We start from the raw sequence: 19,928 nt of genomic DNA, 5'->3' as shown, positions 1-19,928 counted from the left end.
CATTGCAAGAGACCCGTTGACCACCGGAAAACTCAATATCGCATTTTCCTCTGCAGCAACTTGTACACGGCGAGAATTCTCACTTCTCGCAGCTGTCGATACGTCGGAGGAAGCAGGGAAGCGAATCATTTTGTTAGAGGCACTCGAAACACTTTGAAAGAAGTGTTGTTGGCCCACTCAAGCTCCTCGAAAATACCAGTTGATCACGGGTTCACGGGCGCGCTGGCGCTTGGATGATTTAAGTCGAGCGCGAGAGTGTTCGAGGGCTTGCTCCACTCCGGGCCCTATCTCCCTTCCGTCAGGTGATTCCTCAACTTAATGAAAGCGATAATTATGTGTGGTGAACCAAGGGAGAAAAAAAACGAAGATAAACACCTTCAAAGGCTGAAGGAGCCCCTATTAGCAAACGTGTGTTCCCATCGCGTTGCTCTCCTTACGCGATGACCTGAAAGTACTCAACGTTCTTTTTTAACTTCAACTTGATTTTTTCCACCTTGGTTTCGTCCCTTTTTTTAAGTCTAGCAACTAGTAAAAATGTGTGTATACCTAATTGAAGAATCCAAGGCGGAGTTAAACATGGTGCACATACCGTGGAGGATGATAGCGTGGACTGAAAAAATAGTTCTGTTACAGGGCTCCTGCACTTTCTTAGAAGTTTCCGCTGTGAGGACCCTGTACTCACAAGTTCAGTTTTTTCAACAGAAAAGTTCTGTAGAAACTGGGCATTTTCACCGCTCTTAATGTGTTTGGCCAATCGTTAAGCTGAAACTATGAAAACGCGATTCTGGGCCTAGCGCAACGGACCCACTCCCAATGGACCACTAAACAAGGTACGAATTTAATCATTCTGATACATGTTTCTTCATCAGAATTTCACGTAAAACACGATCAAACACGATTCACGCAACGAAATTTACTGAAACCAACTCCTAACGAAGATATTAACGTTTTTATTTCGCATTGGTCGCGAGGAATTTGAACTGCCCGCTCACAAGAAACTCAAAGCTCTATGTGAGTCAAATCGCGCAATCGGTTTCAGCAAACTTCTCAATCGAGCAATGCTCATTTCCCACCATGTGTTGTTCAAACTATTAACAATTTGCTATAGCTGAGCCAGAGCGTCAAGATTGAGGTTGCCAGATTTTCATAGCGCAGAGAGACTATCATGATAACGTTCAGCGCGCCATGTGAATCACGTACAGCATAGAGTTTTCATGAGCAGCTGGGTTGAATTCACCTATCAAGAATAAGGATATCTATATCTTCATAAGGAGTTGATTTCGAGAATTTTCGTTGTGCGCATCCTGTTTCACGTGAAATTTTGGTTAAGAAACATGAATCAGAATGCTGAAACTCGTACCCTGCCTAGGACCACTAGATACAGCCAATGGACCCATTGGCTGTATCTTTTGTGTGCAATGGACCCATTTTCGCCACTCGGCTAACAAAAGGACGTAACCACACTTGGTAATGAACCTCATCGTCCATGTAACTCAGTGCTTTCCCGAGCATATCTTCATGTGTAGTTACGTCATTTTGTCGTTTTGAATGGCGTCCAGCGGGGATTTCCGTCGGATTCGAGGCGTAAAACCGCGCTCTGGGCTGGCGAGGAAATTTGCGGGCGGCCTCTGCGCGGGCGGCTCTCCATTACAAGGTCACTGATTAAGTGCCCAATTACGGATGCCGCGGGAGCGGGTGATTAAGCGCCGCGACGGATCGGGCCACGGCGCCGGGCGATTGGATCCCAACAATGGATGACACCTGCGACGCTTGAATATTTTTCTCCGCGGATGAGACGGCTTGTCGTTGAGTTTCGGCCCATATTTCACTGCCGCGGAAAATTGGTTTTTTACCGGGGGAGGGGGCACGGCGCCGGGCGTGGCAACGATTCAGTGAAAGATAAATCTTGTCGCCCCTGGTATTATTCAAGCCGGCTTCCAGATATGAGCGATGTCTCTGACGCGTCCGCATCTGCTCCGGCGCCCATGGACATCATCACAAACGAGTTTTTTTTTTTTTTTTTTTTTTTTTTTTTTTTTTTTTTTTTTTTTTGAAAAGTGAAAAAAATCTAATAGATACACTTTTGAGCCAAATTCCACCGGCACACAGCAGATCGAGTCAATCAGTGATGTCGGACGAGAAATTTTTGCCTAAAACTGCAAATTTTGATGTTTATTTAGTCACATTTTAAATGGACTACATTTTGCAATTTGGGACAATAAATTCTAGCCTGGTTTAAGAACAACGTGCGTGCCATTAGTTTCCCTAAGCACATAATTGTTTACTCCGGAAGAGCCAGAGTTTATAGTTCCAAATTGCAAAATGCAGTCCAAGTAAAGGGTGCTCCTAGTAGAAAATTTCACGAGAAAACCAAAAGAACCACATTTAGAACCTCAAAGTTTTGTATAAATGGAGTTATGGGCTTTTAAAGTTTCCAAATTTTGTCCGACCTCTCCTATTGACTCGATCCACCGTGCGGCAAAGCACGAACTAAACCGAGGAGGCTGCGTGCAGATCGTCGACTTTTGATGTAGACTGATAATTAAATGGAAAGGAATAAAGTCAAATTGCGGAACAAAATAAGTTATACGCAGTTTGGGTTTGTTACTAGGGAGGTATTTAAAATTGGGAATATAGTTTTCCAAGAAATTTTAAGTTGGGCACAAATATTAAAATTAAGATGCGATCAATAATCGGTATGTAATTTCAGTTTGAATACTCTTCCCTACTACTGTATACTGCTATTCCCGGCTCAATCATATAATCGTATTCATAGGGAAAATCAAATTGAGAGAGGAAAATTAGGGGGAAGAAGAAGCAGCATATGGAAAAGAAAAGAGGAAGGAGACATAACGTAGAGGAGGGGAGAGAATAAAAATAAGAGCGAAAGAAGAGGAACATGAAAAGAGAAGAAGAGGGTAAGGAAAAGAAAAATAAATCGAAAAATAGAGGAAAAGGAAGAGGATGAAGAAGGAAAGTCCAAAATGCATGTGAAATTTATGTGAACTTTCTCTCCTGTTCACATATTGTAGTAGGATGGGTAAAAGCACTTGTAATAAGTTTAAACAAGTTCAAAGATTCTGATACCACTATTCGGACTCTTGGGAGCGCATATTGCCTATCTTCTTGATTGAAGGAAAACTGAATTCAAGAAGGTGCATCACAAACAACGTTTCCCATGGGCCAGGACAATATTCATGGCATTTCATTCGCCGTAAATAAAAACTGTAAAGAATTGGAATCACCATCATTTGATTGTTGAATTTTACTTCGAATACGTTTCCCTTTTCTGCCTTTGTCTCATTTTGATCCAAAATTTGACTTAGTTCCTTTCTGTTTAATTATAAGTCTATATGCAACATTCGAGCTTAGACGCCGGTTTGTCAAATATTCTTGGGCTATTTTGATTTTTGCTTTTCTTTGACAGATTCTTTCTAGTGAAATTCAGAAAATACGCTTAATCATAATGAGGATGAGGTATCAGGTGAAATTTCCAGGTAATTCTGCGCAAATTTTTTTATGAAAAACATACTTTTCGTCATTAGATTTTTGCCTAGGTGTATAGGGGTCCGAAATTGATGAGAATTTGATTCTATAGGAACTTTAACTTTAAAGGGAATACATTCACTTTCGCAATTTGGAAATTTAATATAAAACTTAAAGTTCCGATCGGATAAATAATTATGAAGCCTGTGATAAGTAATACATAGAATGCAATCTATTACGCACAGAATAAACACTAAATTACCAAAGAAAGAAAGAAGGCGCCTCAAAATTAATTTGGATGATAATTTTGAGCCGCTCCGGCAATACTGATCGGAGATTAAACGGGTTATTCAGGAACAAAGAGGTCTTTGCTCTGCGTCGTCCATTAGAATCCATTACAAGTTGGTCGAATCGATAAACCGTTAAAACGAAACTTTTGACAGCGCAACTTGAGTGGTCCCGGGGTAGAATGTAATTAAAACTTACCGATTGAGGAGTGGACAGTGGACAAAGAATAGGTATAGTTCGGGGTAATTTGATTCACTGACCTGTAAACAGAAACGAGAACAAATGAGTATCCCCAACTCTGATGACGTCACTAAAAGGTTTGGTGAATCCGACTCTACATCTATGTTGCCATGTTCCTTACAAAAGTCGCCCGCTCTTCGTAAGTGGAACATGCCGTAAGTCGTCTTTTTCCGTTAAACTGACACATCTAATTGGACTATTCGATGGGTCTTTCCAAAGCTTTCACGACTGCAAGTGCAGGGTGATGGCCGGTTTTCGCCAGCAAGGGGCGCAGGGGGAGGGTCAATTTACAAAACGAGGTTAAAGGGGTACGGCTATTGGGAATATCAGTAGTCGAATTTTTCATCAGAAACATACTGCTCTTCTTCGAAGAACCGAGCGTTTTTCCCCGTTGATTTTCCCCGCATTCAGTAGCCTGAACTTGAAGGTGCGATACTATTCTCAAAACCTCATTCCAAAAGATTATTTTTATTTATAATGACTCTTTCCATCGCTGGAGAATGAAAAAAAAAATGTTGTAGCTGTTGAAGTGTTGAATCGGCCGTCATATTTCAGATTTTCCCGGTAAAGATTCATAGTATTAATACACAGAGCCTCTCTTGTTTCAAAAGGCACATTCAGAAAAAGAAAAAAACCTGATAAATGGCTTAAGCATAACATGCATGCTTAAGCATTTTTCACGTCCCGAATTTCGAGACTCCTGTGCCACGCCAGGACACTTTTTCGATACATGATCGATTGCTTTCGATACATGGGGACCCGGCCATCCAATGTGAACAAAGAAGATAGGAATTACCACGTATTCCACACCGCCATCTTGGATCGAACGTGTATCGGAATAGTGACCGAAGCTCGGCGCACACCGGGCCCGGAACTCGTCGATCTAGAACATGGCGCCAGCTCTCCCATTTACATTACGACTCTATTTACTCTACGACCACATTGTGCACTGGAAAAAAAGCACATTGGATCTAGAGTCCAGACTGTTGAAAACATTGACAAGAAAAAATACTCTTGTTTCGATCAGATGTTTGCTGAAATCAAAGGGAAATCCGCTTAAATTAAGAGGCTTGGATCTTGATCTAAGCAAAAATCCGATTGATTCAAGAGTATTTTTTCTTGTCGATGTTTTTAAGAGTCTTGACTTTAGATCCAATGTGTTTTTTTTTTCCAGTGCTGGTACTGACTTCGATTTTTGCGCGATTTCACAGATAAGACACCTCCCCTCTGCGCTCGGACAAAAGTTGGCCCGAGCCCGATCGGGCAACGAGGGAGCTTACACAAACCGGATTATCCGGGCCCGCATCTCAACGAAGCGCTTTTCGCAAATCCTTGACTTAAAATTTGATACACGAGGCTTATCGAGGAATTCTCAAGTGCGCCCAAGACAAAGGACACATCGTGACGAATTCGGGGGAAATGTTTAGGCAATGACAGAGGACTCGCATCGAATTCAATTTGGGAGGATTATTGGGGTTAATGCCGCCTCGGCAGCTCGGCACGAGCCCCGAGGGGAGAAACGACACAAGTGTCGTGTTGAGACTCAAACTAGTTGACTGCCTTTATTGGTAAACAAGGCATCGGAAGGAAAAATAACTCCCAACTTCCCGGCTTCCCCTCGCCGGCTCCCTCCGCCTTTAATTTCTCGAATAACATTAACTCAACAATGCGACCAATCTATTTTAATTCCCTATCGCCCATTCTACGGTATTTATTACAGAGAAATAATGAGATTTCCCGTCATACTGTATCGATTGGCGACGTTGATGACGGGTGTGTATGGTGCTGACTAGGTGAGGGGTGGGTGCCCTAATGCCCTGCCCGGAGAACATATTTATAGGGTATTTTGTTCCGCCGATTTCGTTTAGTCCTCACCGTCATTTTTTCGCACCCGTTTGGGTCACCGAAAAAACTATCACAACTGAATGCGCATTCAGGGACTCAGACATGTGCCGTTTTAAAAAAAAAACGCTGATAATTATTTGCTCTACATCGAACAGTAGAAACATCACAGTTTTTTGCGTTTTGATTTTATGGAGATAAGCTAAACAGAAAAGTTCTTTGCCCGTAAAGCAAAGCTCCATTGCAGGGAAAACATCTAAAAATAAAAAAACAAGAATTATCTGCAGAAAATTAATCCCAAATAAAGAATTTGTGCGGTAATTTGTTATACCTTCATCTGAGAGTGCTTAAAAAGCTGATCCCAGAGTATTTTTTATAATGTTTTCTGGTTTTTGAAATAATATAAAATAGTTTTAAAAGTGAGGATATTTACAGCCTAGTGACTTCATCTGGTGGCATTACCTACTTGAAGACACGTATTTTAGCATGAGATCATTTTGTCATATCTCCTCCAATTATTGTTCAATTAATGAGCCAGGGTTATCCTTGTGTTCAGTTCAGGAAGTAGTTTCCACTTGAACATGAAATTCGTCAATTTTCCGACACCTGCAATTTCCCCGTTGGCTTCCGAACTCCAACTGCGTCAGGCAGAAAGGAACCAAGCCACATTAGTCATTGCCAAATTTAACTTTTTCATTGAATTTTTTACAAGAGAACGTATGTAAAAATATCTTTGAAATTTGAAGGAATTTGCTTCTTATTATACAGAAAATTCACTGACATTTGCAAAAAATCCCCACAACTGTTTTCATGTAACAAATTTAACTGCTCCACAAAATGTGGCAATACCTGACGTGGCTTGGTTCCTTTCTGCCTAACGCGGTCCAATTTCGATCCACCCCTAGCACAAATGAATCAGTGAGAACAAAAACAGACCAACTCCGTGACTCGTAAATGCTTAATTTTCATAAAGGTCATTGAAGTTAGCGCATCTTTTCCATCCTACACCTTTAAAATGTCCTCAAGTGCTTGTCCTTCGGCACCAAAAATATTTTTTTTCGGCTAACTTCTTCACCCACTGTGCAGTTTTGTGTGCGTCTTGATTATTTTCATTTTTTCGAGTTGGTGTATTTTCGTTCATACTGATTCAAATAGGTTATTTCTTGAATCTTCCTTTGTAGATAGACTTCTCCACATAAATGCGTCCACTTTTGAGCCGTGTATTTTTATTAGAACCTTTCCATTCTATATACATTATTTTTAAGACCTGTCGAATACAATATAGACACTGTGATTAGGGGAAGGGGGGAGAGGACGATAAAAGCTGAAAAGTTGATCGGAAGTGGCGTGGCGGGGCGGCGCAGGGCGGCGGGAGCGGAAAGGGCGCTGGCGCTGAGGCAGGGCCGGAGCTCGGACGGTGAAGTTGTTAAAATATGATTATTGATTTCGCATACATATTCAGGGATATCCAGGGAACTCAATCGGGGAGCTCAAGCTCCGAGCTCCTCGGGCCTGTATTTTCGGACACATGCTTTTTTCCTGCATCCGAACCCCCCCCCCCTCCCCTCCCCGCGCCCCACCGCACTCTACCTGAATAAACACGGGGGCGCCCGCACCCGCGCCCAATCAACGCTCGCACGCGCGTCGCCCCGCCGCAGCGTCCGAATTTGCTCAGTCAATAAGCGGTGAGTGGTGACGCACTCGGGCCCACACCGGTGGACGGTGGATACGTGAGATAATCAGAATACAAAGGCGCCTAAAATTACTGCAGTCTGCTCCATTAAACCGCCCCCGCCCGCCCACGCACACCCTCGAGACCGTTTAATCAAAAATCTCCGCATACGTATCGTAATTTTGCTCCGTGCCCCGGACCCGTACACACGTTACTCTTCGCGTTTCGACCGTCGCGTCGGGTGAAGGACACGGGGCAATTTCGACTTTTCACCGCGTAAAAAGGGTGCATCGTGCGTTATTAAAACATATTTTCAGTGGCGTGGCGTGCTTTGCGATACATTGATCTGCCATTTGAACTTAAAGAAGAGGATCGATAACCAATTTTGTAAAAATTTTACACCAATTTTAGGGTGAAACGCTTTTCCACGCTTAAAGTCTTTCAAAGACTATGTCTCTGTCAAAGACTATAATATTTTCTCGTAAAAACCTCAAAAATTCAAGGGATTTAAAACGTTACGAAAATGTGTTACCCTCTTTTGAGCATAGATGGAAAAAAATTAGTGGCTCCTCTTGCAGGAAGAGCCTACATTTATCTTTCGCCTTCACTTGACAGAGTAAACAAGACGAACACCTCTAATCTGATAAAGTTATGTCAAAAATTCGTGTTCTGATGTGATAAGGTAAAGTTTGGACTAGAGTTCTTTGCCACTTCATAAAATTGGAACGACTTCAATTCGTATTCCTAATCCGTTTGTCTGTCTGGACGAAGCGTGTAATTAGCCTCAAGAGATTTGTCTTGATTTTTTATTTTAGCCTATTTATATTCCTCCTCAAATTTGCTGTTTAATTAGCCTCGTCTTCTTTAATCTCCTGTCCTTCTCCTCTTTTATATCCTCCCTCTGTTTCTCTTCCCCCTAATTTCCAATGCATCCTCATCTAACATATGCTGGGAGTCCTATTATCTGAGTCCGTCAGACGGATATTAAGCTTGTTTCACCCAGAATGGGTTATCTTCGCGCACTGAAAAAAAATTCTCGGCGTTTTTACCACGGTCCGTCGGTATCTTTACCATCTCACTTTTTTTTACCAATTATTGGTAATTTTACGAAGACAGACTGGTAAGCTTACCAAAAAACCGGTATTTTTACTGTTTTATTTTCAGGTAAGAATACCACTTTTATTGGTAATCAATTCCCGGTAACTTTGCCATTTTATCTCGATAATTCTACCACAGTTGATAAAAAATATTGGCGTTTTTACCAAGGTCCAGTAAAATTACCGAGAAAGTTCAATGATTTTACCAAGATTTCTTGGTAAAATTATCAATTCCATAAATGGTAATTTTACCAAGAAAAAACTGGGATCAAATGGAACCCTGAATTCTTGGTAATTGTACCCTTTTCTTTGTAAATACACCGAGATTTTTTTTCAGTGCGCCCTTTCTTAAATTCAAAAATAGATTCCGCACAGAAAGGTGGAGCACTGTTTAATAAAATGACTCGCACAGCGAAGCAAGAAATTCGCGGTTTGGGACGCCCGAAGCGCGAAGCATCCGAAAAGGGCATAAATGTAATTTATACGATTTTTTATCGGAACGCGGCGAGGGGGTGGAGCGGAGCGGGGCTCCTTGTTTCGGAAACAATCGTTCCCCGCTCTCATCGGCAGAGCGTAAGACAAAGTGGCTCGGAGCTTGTGCGAAAACCGCCCAAGTCCAACGGAAACCCTACGTGAATCCGCGGTTTTTGCTCAGCGCAGCGGGATAAAACGCCGGAAGGGGTGCATTCGGCGCTCACCGTTTGCCGTTCGGAGGGTCGGACCCCTGCTAAAAATAAACGTCTTATGGATACTCGAACAATGCCGCACATCACCCGATAAAATTATTATTTTTCCAAAAACGATACGCTTATTTTTCCTTGAAATTCGCCGAGGCTTTAGATTAGAGCGTGAGAAAAATTATTTAAAAAATTCGAAGCTAAAACATCACCGGGTTTCCAAAAAATGCGTGTTTTATTAGACGGAAATTCGGCAACGTTCGAATGCTCATGCGGCGTTTCACATTATGACGGGGCGGATTGGGGTGTCCGATTTGATCCTCGCGGCCAAACACAACACATGTATTTAATTAATGTAAATCCAGGTCTATTATAAAACATTTAGTCAGCTTGCAAGTGCCTCGCAGTCGAAATGCAGTTCATCCGTGCAGCGGTGCACTCGTCTGGAAGCCGTCTATGGCTTTGATTGTGTGCGGGGTTTTTTAAAAGGTGGCGCTTTTGTGTCCCGCTGCCTTTGTCCTGCGTCGAGTTCAAAAGCCGTCCTGAGTCTCCTTACATATCTGTCATTATTGGCTGGGTTTTTTTTTCGGTCCTGGTTTCTCGAGGTGACGCATAGGTTAACTAGCTGGATTCTGACCTTTTTGGCGGTTAATTTAATTTTTTTCTCCCCTTCTAATTTGTTTTAAATTTTAGCGATTTCAAAATTGGTTCCGGCGAACGGGAACCTCGCGAATCGTCATAGAAACATCCTACAACGATCGAACCCACTACAGTAAACCACGGATTATCCTAAGAAATTTGGCGATCAACCAAGCACTTCGGATAAACCGGAGTCAGTTAGTACTTTTCGTAAAATAATAGAAAGTCGATGAAATTGGTACAGTACTTTAAATTTACAATTCAGGGTACAAAATTCGCATAAAATTATTTACTATGTGTATGTATGAGCCACTCTTACCGCTAGGGCGCTCTACGCGACGCGCTGCGACGCCTACCCGCCACAGGAATCTGCCATGGTAGAGATCCTCCGGAAGCTGGCATCTCTCCATCTCTTCACGGATGCCCTCTACCCATCGTTTGGCTGGACTAGGGTGGACCGTTTTTGAACTTTTTTCGAAATTCCAAGACGGCTAGTGCTAAAAAGTTGTGTTTTGGCATAAAAATAACGCTCAATTTTTTTCAGAATTTTTGGATGATGTCCTGAGCCCGTCCCGACGCCATCTTTGTTGCCAAATTTTCGATTTTTTCGAGAAATTTTAAAGACTCTGTTTAAGGCCCGGGAAACGCGTAGAATTAATCAAATTTCAATTTAAAATACTTTAAATATCATTTCAAGCGATACAGGTCAGGATAGGACACCCCCAACGCGCAGAGAATGCCTTAGGGGACGCAATCATGGACCCCGAAATCCCTTAAAAATGCGCTTAAATACTACCTATATTTTATGTTAATTTTCATTGATTCTATTTTGCTCATACTTTGTGTTATGACTAACAAAACTTATCAGTAGACTATGTCCTACTATTTTACGGCTTACGATGTGGAATTAGGGTGCAAAGGAGTGCTACAGGGATGCCATATCCCTCAGTAATGAAAAAATAACCACCGGGCTAGAATAGGCCTCTGATCCGTGGATATCACTGGAGTAATGTTCCTGTCACCTGAACTGAGTACTTCTTAGTACAGTATGCTCAGACTGATGGTAAGATATAATACAATTCAACACATTAGTAGTTCAATCTGGCAGCAGTGGGTGGCGGTTTCCATGCGTTTCGCGGATCCTAGAGGAACGAAGTTAACTACCCTCGGAGGGTGTTCCGTTTTGAGGCGACCATCTCAAAACCTTGCTCCCCGGGCTTTTTCTCATTCCTTTTTGTCCCCAAAAGATAATTCTGTTGTCTCAGCATATTATCTGAAGTCTATATATTCCCCCAAAGCTGTATTAAAATTTCGGAAGAAATCACATTGGTTTAAATGGGAAGAAAATGGGTCGATCCGCGGAACTGCGTTTTCCGGCTATAAAATGCGTCCAAATTATTCCAAACCTAGGCATGTCTTCGGAAGACACCCTGTAGCCTATTTTAAACGAGAAAATTTCATTTTTGACTCAGGGGTCGGGGTAGGGTGGATCAAGGCACAGTTAGTTTTGAGGCGCTGCGCCCAGCAAACTTATCGTATTTGACAGTATTTCATCAACCTCAAAGGAGGTCCTCCAAGGTAGAGGAGACTAATATATCTCACAACGTGTAAGAAAATAATAGATGTTTTTAGCCCTTAAGAACTATTTTTGACAATTTACACTGTTGCCAAATTTACTCGAGCCCGGGAGAAAATTAGTGTATTTTTTGTTCTGTATTTGAGTGCTTATGGCAACAGTGTAAATTGTCAAAAACAGTTTTTAAGGACTTAAAAAAACTATTGTATATTATTTGCTTACACAATGTGAGATACATTAGCCTCCTCAATCTCGGCACACCTGTTTTGAGGTTGATGAAAAACTGTCAAATACAATAATTTTTCTGCGCTCAGCGCCTTAAAAAACCGGCACCGTGACCCACCCTCCGATCCGCGAAGCGCATGGAAACCGCCACCCACTACTGCCAGATTGAACTACTTATGTGTTCAATTGTATTATATCTTACCATCAGTCTGAGCATACTGTACTAAGAAGTACTCAGTTCAGGTGACAGGAACATTACTCCAGTGATATCCACGGATCAGAGGCCTATTCTAGCCCGGTGGTTATTTTTTCATTACTGAGGGATATGGCATCCCTGTAGCACTCCTTTGCACCCTAATTCCACATCGTAAGCCGTAAAATAGTAGGACATAGTCTACTGATAAGTTTTGTTAGTCATAACACAAAGTATGAGCAAAATAGAATCAATGAAAATTAACATAAAATATAGGTAGTATTTAAGCGCATTTTTAAGGGATTTCGGGGTCCATGATTGCGTCCCCTAAGGCATTCTCTGCGCGTTGGGGGTGTCCTATCCTGACCTGTATCGCTTGAAATGATATTTAAAGTATTTTAAATTGAAATTTGATTAATTCTACGCGTTTCCCGGGCCTTAAACAGAGTCTTTAAAATTTCTCGAAAAAATCGAAAATTTGGCAACAAAGATGGCGTCGGGACGGGCTCAGGACATCATCCAAAAATTCTGAAAAAAATTGAGCGTTATTTTTATGCCAAAACACAACTTTTTAGCACTAGCCGTCTTGGAATTTCGAAAAAAGTTCAAAAACGGTCCACCCTAGGCTGGACGCCCTCTCCGTCGCCTACTTGGGGGACCGGGGACCTACTCCAACACCTACTTCGGCAACCTGGTATTAGCCATTCTCTGCACATGCCCAATGGACCACTAGACAAGGTAGGAATTTAAGCGATCTGATACATGTTTCTTAACCAAAATTTCACGTAGAACACGATTCACACAACGAAAATGACTGAAACCAATTCCTAATGAAGATATTTAAGTTTTTATTTTACATTGGTTACGATGAATTTGAACTGCCCGCTGACAAGAAACTCAAAGCTCTACGTAAGTCAAATCGCGCACTACAACGGTTTCAGCAAGCTTCTCAATCGAGCAATGTTCATTTCCCACCATGTGCGTGTTGTTCAAAGTATTGACAATTTGCTATAGCTGAGCCAAAGCGTCAAGATTGAGGTTGCCAGATTTTTATATCGCAGAAACTGTCATGATAACGTTCAGCGCGCAATGTGAATCACGTGGAGCATTGAGTTTTCATGGGCGGGTGGTTTGAATTCACGCATCAAGAATCATTAAATATCCTTGTAAGGAGTTGATTGCGGTAATTTTCGTTTTGCGCATCGTGTTCAACGTGAAATTTTAGTTACGAAACATATATCAGAATGCTGAAATTCGTACCTTGTCTAGTGGTCCATTGCCCATACCATACCAATTGCTTGGTATTGCAATTAGTCACTATGCTTACACAAAAGTTTGTAGGGTATTTACCCCTGTATTTAACTAACATTTTGGACATAACACAGCGGATTTCTTCTGCGCACGACCAGTCACCGGTTTATTTAGCTGCTGTTTTTCTCTGGAATGAGGAATACGTATTGACAAGTGAGTTCGGACACTCCGAGGTTCACCATACTTGGATTACATTTTGCAATAAGGAACCACTATCCCTGGCTCTCCCATAAAAGCACATATCTGCATAGAGAAACCAACAGCATGTATGTTGTTTCTAAAATTGGCCAGAAATAGTGATTCCTTTTTGCAAAATGTAATCCACTTGTAGTTTGCCCCGTATGCGTTTCTATGCAGCGAATGAAAGTTGAAGGAACAAACCCGCGCCTATGAATGCAGATGGCTCCTAGAACTTGAGGGTTTCTAATTTCACTACCTCTGCCAATAAGATGTAAAGAGGTTTCGACACACGAAGAAGTGAGTCTGGAAAAATAAAGAAACGGAAAAGCGAGGGGGAAAGCCACATGGAGCGTTTGTTTGGCGGAGAAGGGGTGAAAATCCACGCTGGCGGTCGTGAGGATGCGCCAAAGGAGAAAGAGTTGCATTAATGAAAGTTTCAATATAACGCAAAGGAGGGTGACGTGACGCAGATTTCGACGCCGTGGTTGTCGCATATTCTGCCGGACGCGTATTTCAAGCATTCAAGTTTAAAGCTCTCCTTACTCTCGCTTTGCAAACCAAAACACAATTTTTTTCATTCTTTTTTTAATAAAGCTTTTAAATCCCTCTGGGGATAATCTATAACTTAGTTACCCACACTGGAAAAAAAACACATTGTATCTCGAGTCCAGACTCTAGAAAACATTGACAAGAAAAATACTCTTGACTCGATCAGATTTAAGCTTAAATCAAAAGGAAATCCGCTCAAATTAAGAGGCTTGGTTCTTGATTTAAGAAAAAATCCGATTGAATCAAGAGTATTTTTTCTTGTCCATGTTTTCAAGAGTCTGGACTCTAGATCCAATGTGTTTTTTCTTCCCAGTGCATTCTCGATTTTATAGACCGAGTATACGGCCTCTGAAGGTTTCACTCGTAGTTGGCTTAGCCATCTTGAGCCTTTAAATGGAGCTCGTAGGATACAAAACAAAAATTGCGAACGTCACATGCAGATTATTAGGTTTTTTTGGCATATTAAACCATGTATTTTATTCAAATGCCGGAGGTGGACATATTTACTCAGTTTTGAATTCAATATTGTACATTACATTTGAGAACATCTTTTTAACTTGGACCTGTACTTTGGCGTAGCCCAGTATCCATATAACCAGTAACCCAGCGTCTATACTCTCCCTATTTAGGTACTCTACCCTAGGTGACCGTGACCCTTTTTGAGACTATTAAGGTCAACTTAATATAGTCTTCAGCGGATGACCTTGTATAAAGATAAAATGTGCTAAATTTCAAAAATTTCGGATCCCTCGATAATAATTGAACCTCCCCTCGAGTTTTTGCACCACCAAGTTTGAGGCCTAAGAAAGTTTCCAAAAAGGACGAACTTGCGTGGAAGGTATGCCCTTATCTGGCAACCGAACAGGTGCAGTGGAGGGTGGCACTTGGCGAAGAGTTTAAAATGAGGCATTTAAATTTACCACCCCACGCGAGCTAGGACGCGGAGGTGAGCGCTGGCTGGCTCAAGCTGAAGGTAATGAGGGTTGAACGCTTACTCTATACGTCCTCTGACCAACGGCGGTAGCAAAATAAGCCCTAGTCCCTTCTAAGTTCGCATCCCTTTACTGAGTTGTTGACAGTTGACCCTCGCTGGAATTCAACCCATGCGCACTTTATGTTTTGATACGTAACGAATTTTGCTAGTCAAAAGCAATTAGCGATTTTTAGAATAAGATCATCGAGATTTCCTCGACGTCAGACTTATAGTATTCAATTCAACTAATCGCAGCAGCCGCTACTAATTTCTTGCAAAAATTTTCGATTTCTCTCCAGTCTCCTCCGCCTCAAATATTTGCACACTTATTTTCCCTTCAAGTTTATGAAACCATCTTAAAACGATACATTCAAAGTTAATTTTTGGTGATTATCCATTAGAATAAACACATTTTTTTAAATCAAATTTTATTGATTTTATTCCGTGCCTGATACGGTACTACTAAACAAACAGGGCTTGTGTTCCAGTGAAAGGGAGAAGAAAATCGTATAATTTATTTAAATAGTTACATTTGGACCGCATTCAGCAGAGAGGGACAAAGCCACGTCAGCTATTGCCACATGTAACTGGGCAATTCAATTTTTAACATGAAGACGGTCATGTGGATCTTTGTGCTCATTCCAGTGAATTTTCTGCATGGTACGAAAAAAATTCTGTATCATTTTCAAAGGAATCCGCACAAACGTTCTCTTCTAACGAATTAAATTACTCATTTAAATTTGACAATAGCTGACGTGGCTTGGTTCCTTCCTGCTTAACGCGGTCCACGTATATGATATCTTCTCTATTCTAATAAAATCATTTGCAAGACGCTCGATGGACGGGGGAAGAAGGGGGTAAGACGGTCGATGGGCAGGAGTGAGGAAGGGGAGTTCAAAGGTCAGAGTTTTAATAGAGTGGGTCTTTACTGTCAGAGGCCTTTGCTTAGTCACACCGAAAAAAAGTGAAGTTGATTTTCTGGATGTAGAAAACGTGTGCGAGTACTTATTAAATGCTAAATTACCCGACACAGCGGTTAGTTTTACAACCTGGCATTGCTAAAGTAACTGCTGCAACAATTAATTAAGCATTTTTAAGTTCTCGCACGCTTTGTTTACATCCAGAATGTTAAATCAACTTCACTTTTTTTTCGGTGGGACAGCTATTTGCGGCCCCGTCAAGGTTGATTTCCAAAGAAGGAATCAAACTTCAGAGTAAGGAGGAAGTCATTAAGACTATTGTGTGGCGGGAAATTTTTCTTTGAAACATCGTTTTGTTATTCAATTAAAATTATTTCCTCATTAGCCGCAACGGACGATTTCGACGATTTCGCGGGCCGAAAAGCGGCCTTTGATGGTGCGCAGCGCCCCGGGGCGGGGGTTGGGCCGCGTAGCGGCCAGGGGCCCCCTAGTTTGATAAATTTATTTCATTTTAAATATGCCGTTGGAGTGGACCGAGGCTGATCCTCGGATAGGTGGCGTTTCAAAGCGGGACGCCGCGCCGCGCCGCGCCGGGCTGCTGGGCACGACGTTAATTTACGTAATGGTGGATGTCATCCGCCGTCAGTTTGTTTGCCGACGGTTGTGTTTGCCGACCGATGGAGACGTTTAACAGCCGACCGAAGCCTCCGGCCTCCGGCCGCCGGCCACGACCCCCGACCCCTACTACGGATAATTAAAAACGCTTCCATCCCTCGGTCACCATCACGGCGGTTTTGAATATCCGAATCCTGACTCGACGGACGGAGGGACGACGCCACGGTTGGCATCGACGGGCACTCTGTCGTGCTAAGGAAAAACGCCGTATGAGTCTTCGTTAGTTGCCAAATTTACTTTGATTAAATACGAATTTTCGGGAAAACTCCTGAACATTTTCCATTCAACTTTTCAGAGAATTTTCTTCGTAATTAGATCTAAATATCCGAAACTTTCAAAAGAAGATATTCATATAACTCTCCTCAAAAATACATGTTTTATACGTGGAAATTTGGCAACTCTCGAATGTTCATACGGCGTTTTTCTCGGTGCGGCAGCACTGCTAGTTCGATTGTAAGCATTCCGTTGGGTTTAAATCGTCGCCTCGCAGATTTAACCCTGATCTGACGGACTCGCATCGGAAGTTAAGACACGAACATGCAAGTCGAAAGATGGAGCTTTTGGGGCTCAATATAACAGTCATCCATTGAAAACGAAAAAGTCACTGCCGAGGCCTCTGGTTCCAATATCAAGCCAAAAATTGCCAAGGGTGTTCATAAAGAGCGTTCTTTCGCAAAAATGAGAAAACTCGCATGCAAAAACTAAGCCAAATACATGCTTTACCAACCACGGGTCTTGTTCGGGTCAGTTTTTGCCATTTCGAGAAATACGTGTTTGAAGTTTCGAAATTACATGGATCCTGATGGCGAAAAGAAACTTAGTCAAACTAACTATTTGAGGCTTAAAAATTGGAATTTTTGGAGCGAATTATTCTCAGAATATACAGTATGACTAGTTTTATAACGCTGAAAATAGATACTTGGAAGGGATCGCAAAGACTCACCACGACAAAGTAATTATACGGACGGAAAAACACGAGAGACTTTGTCCATTTCTGGGTATGACCAGACCTTCCTTGAAACAGTAAAATCATGGCACTCAATAACTTTACCGTGTCAATTATTCCTTTAATTTTTTCTTTCTTTATTTCTTCATAGGTGTTCCAAAAATTCACAGTATCAATGAAAACAGTGAGCTCCGGAGTCATTTGTACGAAAATAAAGGGTCATCGTATAATTCACCGTGAGTTGGAACGAGTTAAAAATCGAATAAAAAGGACGCATGGATGGGCGATCAATTTCATTTGAGCGTGGCCCGGGGCCCAGGGTGGGAGGGAAATTAGGGCGCACTTCCGGGGAGTTTCCGTCGCGCAACTTGCTGCAGTCGCTCGCGCGGCCGACGTAACGACGTAACGCCACTTCCGCTCGAGCCCTGAAAAGCAGGGGGTTATACGGGCGGTGGGGCTCATCTCGGAGTGCACTTACGCCACCGCGGAACGACGAGTTTTCCGATTTCCGTCGCCGCGCCGCCGCTGCAGCGGCCATATCCGGAATCGAATTCAGGTTAATTAACTGTCATAAAAAAGGCAAGAGCGTTTCGGATCCGTTCCAATTAAAATCGGTTAAAAGTTTAATGGGAACGAAAGAACCCTCGATCTGACGTTAGCCGGGACAACAACAGAAGGGCACAGCGTCCACCTTTGTCATTTCAGCCGCCGCTAATTCCATTTCGCCTCCATTACAAAAAAAACCCGCCCTATTAGTGTATTGCCAAGTAGACATGCTTCGAACGACCCCCGAGTACTAAACGACCAGTGGGCTGATTATTGAAATTGAAAGACAAAGCCATAGACAAAGAAGACATATTGAATATGGAGCAATCCTATTGGTTGAAATGGGTGGTTCCTATAGACTATGGGAGAATATGATGGACTGACTTTAGGGTTTCTTGTGGGTTGCCGTTAGTTACTCTATTACCTACCTCCTTTGTCCATAGCATCGGCTGAGAAATGAATGATAATCACACTCAAAGGTTAATTTTCGCAAAAATATCGATCAAACATAGGTCCGAACTCAATTCCGAAGTTTGATAAAATACAATTTCTATCACATCCAAAATCACATCTAGATCTTTGCAGAACTTTTTCGCCTCTTATTTGTTTACATTGGGCCAAACTAGGAGCGGAGGGGCCGGGGTTTGTTTACATTGGGCCAACTTTGGGGCTCCATGATAGCCGACCAATCGGAGAGCGACAAACTTTTTCTGTAGTGGAAGGTTGAAACGGCAATACTTCCGTACTAAGTAAGAACGCCGTATGAACATGCGAGAGTTGCCAAAGTTTCTTCGATAAAATGTTCACTTTTGAGGAAAGCTATGAATATTTTTCCTTGAAATTTTCAGGAGCTTCCGGTGAAAATGCGAACAAAATCATCTGAAAAATTAGAATGAAAATATTCATAGGTTTGCCAGGAAATTCGTGTTTCACCATAGAAAATTTGACAACGCCTGAAAGTTCATACTGCGTTCCTCCTCAGCATAGCAGAATACGGCAGTACAGCTGGATGGCGTTGATCGATCCGGCGGATTATCAACCGAGCAGCCATCACGCGGTGCGGTGGTCATGTGCGAAAATGATTCCGGATTCGGCCTGGTGCCGGTGGGTTGGGGGGGGGGGGGGGGTTGCGAGGGCCCGAAAAAGGCTCCGGACACGCGAGTAACCATCTGTAACTGGGAGCGAACACGCATGCCGCGCGGGGATGGGGGTGGGTGGCTCTTGAGATCGTGACGACCCGCGGCCCGGGCGGGCCTATCGATCCGGTTTCATTAGGTTAGGTCCGTCACGGTGACAACCGCAACCGCCACCCGCCCGCCGCCGACATCGGGGATCGTCGAAAAAAGAGGCTCGAAGCTTTTCCGATCCTGAGCGCGACAGGGACAACTACAACATCCAGTGAAGTGCCATTATTTTCGCATGAGCGCCCGCCACCCTCCCGCCCGTGCGCGGCCCCTCACGTTCGCCACACTTGTAGTCGCGTGATGGTAATGAGAATTATAAATACTCCCCGCAAAGTACATTCCTTGTTGTCAAGTCTTTTACCGTTGTCTTCCCAGAGTTCATGCTCGAGGGATAGAGCAATGCACTGCCGCACGGTGGATCGAGGTAAAGAGAGGTCGGACATGAAATTTTTTACTAAAACTGCAAATTTTGATGTTTAATTGTCGTATTTTAAAATCTAGCAGAAAATTTCACGAGGAAACCAATGGGGCAACTTTTAAAATCTCAAAGTTGTGTATAAACGAAGTTATAAGCTTTTAAAGTTTCCAAATTTTGCCCGACCTCTCCTATTGACTCGATCCACTGTGTATCGTCCACAGGAAGAGAGCCGTGACTTCCAGTTTTATTGGATTGCTTTTTGCAATAAGGGACTACGATTTCTGGCTCATG

At 42.6% G+C, this 19,928-nt stretch overlaps 1 protein-coding gene across 1 annotated transcript in view; it reads right to left on the bottom strand.

Annotated features, from left to right (window-relative positions):
• Positions 1-1,502: 1,502 nt before the first annotated feature.
• Positions 1,503-19,928, bottom strand: part of LOC140225312 (uncharacterized) — a gene marked incomplete in the record, with an annotated part of 390,485 nt that continues 372,059 nt past the window's right edge. Inside the window, 1 exon segment of the mRNA XM_072303788.1 lies at positions 1,503-4,034.

Source organism: Bemisia tabaci, chromosome 1 (assembly GCF_918797505.1).
Source record: "Bemisia tabaci chromosome 1, PGI_BMITA_v3".
Taxonomy (NCBI): domain Eukaryota; kingdom Metazoa; phylum Arthropoda; class Insecta; order Hemiptera; family Aleyrodidae; genus Bemisia; species Bemisia tabaci.
Note: the sequence above shows the minus strand (reverse complement) of the source record. Positions and strands in the feature narration are given on the sequence as shown.